Raw genomic sequence first — 3,339 nt, 5'->3', positions numbered from 1 at the left:
TAAGCTCTTGATGAAGACAGGAAAGCTTTGAGAATGTTGTTTTCTTCCTCCCTACGTGAGTCATCCATGACCCATCTAACATTCTTTGTGCAATCGACTGTACAATCTATGCAACCAACTGTACAATTTGGTTTTGGGGGAAGGAGGGGGGGGGGGGGGGACGGGCTTCATCCGTTGGTAATTCCGATGGATTGCATAATAACAAATCGTAAAACCCATGAGAGAGGCCTTGTAGCCCATTCATTCATTATTCATATACGGCCTCGCCGCTATAAACAAACGCATTGTATTGAGGTTGTATCGCGGCCCTTGTAAACACCATCCCATACCTTTTTGTTTGTGAGGCCAAATGATAATGGATGTTCTCCGGAGCGAAAGCAAACGCAAAAGCTTTCTCCCGGAAGTTGGAACCACAAAATTTGTGGTATTGCGAGAAGACAGATTTCCCACCGAGGGCGGTTTGGCAACTGTATTATATATTATGTATGTATTTTCTTCTCAAAACGACCTACGAAGAAAGCTCTCCGTGTCTGCTTCGGAAAGGGCTATGGCGGGACAGATCGAGAAGAACGCAATGTCTCCCTTTGTATTTCAGTTGCTCGACTACCTCTTCATCCTCGTGTTTTTATGTTTCATGGCCTTCTTCGTCTCCAAGATTTTGATCTAAAGAAGAAAGTAAACGTTTCTTTCTTCTGTTTCACGGTACTTCTCCTCTCTTTTCCTGGTTTTTTTCTTATTCCATTCTTTTCTCTGTTTCATTGACGTTATGAATCGGGAAAAACTTATTGGATGAATGAGATGCTGAACCCTATACTTGAAGAAGAAGAAAAATGTGTGTCAGAATTTATGAAGACAATCGTCTGCCATGGTTTAGATAAAATATTGGTCATAGTTGAAGAAGAAACTCGAGAAACGAATATGATTGTAGTTGAGATCATGGTCCTGAGATGGAGATAAGATTTAGCTTAGTCTATCTGAGAGTAAATAGACGTGAAAAGAAGTTGATTTGGGAAGACAGAGGTGTGAAAATGAGCTGATTTAATAAGGCATAGATGTGAAACATATTTATTTGAGAAGACATAGATGTGATAATTAGTTGATTTTAAAGGTCATAAAAGAGTTTATTTGAGGAGCACTTATTTGAAAATGAGAAATAACGACATTAATTTGCCTTATGTTGATTTCCATACTTCCTCCTCAATTTAAATGCTGAATTTATGTTGATAAAAAAAAAAGGGAATCTAGTTATAACAGTGTATGTTTACATTGTGTTGACTCCAGCACCCCCTTAATGTAAACTTTGGTTAACTTAATGTTCCAGAATCTTTACATTAGAAGAAAGGAATCCAATCACAAAGGACACTTACATTGTTTAGATTCCACACCCATATTGATGTGAACTTTAGTTGACCTGATAATTTAGATGTAGAGTGGTACTTTTTCTGTGAGCTGGATTTATGGCTAGCTTTATGCACAACTGGTTGTCCTAAAAGATCTCATCTCAGACAACTTCAGTGAATGAACTCCAAGAAGTAAAGAGTTATGACTATGTTTTTAGATTCGGTGAATTGAAAGAGAGACCCTTGCATTTTTCTTTTGTACACTGCGCAATGGGTTCTTAAAACTCAAACCATACCTGAACTATAGAGGGAGTTAACAACATCCCTCTTTATTTCTAATCTCACGATCAATTATGGGAGGGATTGAGATGCTGTTAGCACGAGTGAATTGACAGAATTGCAGACTTCTGGGACCTCTGTGCTGCATATATTTTAATATCCAAACTCCTAAATTCTAATTACAAATATACTTTGATACTCAATCTCTGGATCTATGCTGCAAATATTATACTTTTCTGTAGGTACTCTAGAATAATTAGGAAAATTTGAGGCACCATATTTCTTTTGAAAATTCATGGTCTAACAAAATGTGTAATATCTGATCCACTCCAACTATATTCCATTTTACCTTTTAACACCTCCACCTTTCCCCCCCTTTTTATTAGTGTTATGAGGTTAACTTAAATATGCATGCATAAGGACGCTCCTTCAAAATGTATATTAAACGTGGATCAGAACTGTGCTAATATATCATGGCCATTGAAGGCATGTTTCCATCCCACATACTGCTTAGGGTTCTATTATTCCATGGTGAAATCTATCAACACATACTACCTAGTAGCTATAAAAATATGTACCCCTAATAGGACTTTGTGTAAGATTTTTCTTTTAATGTGTACCAAAAGGCTGGGACCTTCTTGTCTTTTTAATTTTCTCTTCAGAGATTATCTTAGATACTTTGAGACAGATTTTGCCTTAGTTGATATTGCACGGCTGGTACATCGGCATATTTTGATGTGCATCATAATACTAGTAGATAGGCAAAACTCTGAACTGTACAATATTTGCTTGCACATTGTCTACAATGAAACAAGGTAATCTGAATGTACCAGTTAATGCAGCAGTTAATACTGTAAAAAATAGTGAATAAAATCTGTGGATTTGGAACTTAACAAAATATACATAAAATACTGATTATCTACAGATAATGTAGAGTAATTAGAATGAACTGCAGTTCTGTTTTGAATTTTGAAACTTCATGATTGATTGCAAAGTTTCATGTGAAACCTTGCCAATTAAGGGCCTGACTAGCATCCATCCATATGTCTAGGTATGTAACAATGAGACTATTGACAGTAATTACTTTAACTACTAAATGTGTACCTACTAAATTGTCTGCTTAGTTTACTTTCATTAGTGAGGTGAAACTGATAACAAAATGTTTGATGCAGGTATTTATCTATCGCAAAATTGCAAATGTGTACTAGGATTGGCTGTTTTTGCAAGTCCTATGAATCCAATTTGGGATTTCTTAATCTAGTTTTGGATATTTTTGGATCTCCATTCTTATATTCGTTTTCTGTATTACTCTTTTGACACTATTGTGGAACAGGAAATCTGGTTGTAACTTTTCTGAATTTGAAGTGTTGGTAATGTCACTCAATAATTATTTACTTTTCCAAGTGTGAGTGGTTTTATGTAACATATAGCCGGAACCCTGCGGAGCGCAGGTCTGGTGAAGCATGTCTAGATATATATATGTGTATTGCACGCAATAGCTTTAGACAATCAGCTAAACCAAATTTTAATGTTAAGCAGAATTTTTTAAATTTTGATGCTTGATTTTGTTAGCGTGATTCACTTTTCTTTTAAATTTGGTTGATTATTCATACAAAAGGTACACTCCCATAAAAAGCTTAGATTCTCCACATAGCCAGGCTGAAGGCTGTATGAAGCCCTCCATGCACTTTGGATGTTGGTAAGTGGTAAGAAGGTAGGT

The 3,339-nt window shown here is 36.1% G+C and overlaps 1 long non-coding RNA gene across 1 annotated transcript; it reads left to right on the top strand.

Annotated features, from left to right (window-relative positions):
* The first annotated feature begins 419 nt into the window (after positions 1 to 419).
* Positions 420 to 3,017, top strand: LOC147847367 (uncharacterized). The gene is made up of 2 exons (XR_015532333.1): positions 420 to 702; positions 2,792 to 3,017. It is a non-coding gene; the product is annotated as an uncharacterized LOC147847367 (long non-coding RNA).
* The last annotated feature ends 322 nt before the right edge of the window (positions 3,018 to 3,339 follow it).

Source organism: Azolla caroliniana, unplaced genomic scaffold (genome assembly GCF_043228905.1).
Source record: "Azolla caroliniana isolate FFs.n. ecotype wild unplaced genomic scaffold, voAzoCaro1.0.p SCAF_1123, whole genome shotgun sequence".
Classification (NCBI taxonomy): Eukaryota; Viridiplantae; Streptophyta; class Polypodiopsida; order Salviniales; family Salviniaceae; genus Azolla; species Azolla caroliniana.
Note: the sequence above shows the minus strand (reverse complement) of the source record. Positions and strands in the feature narration are given on the sequence as shown.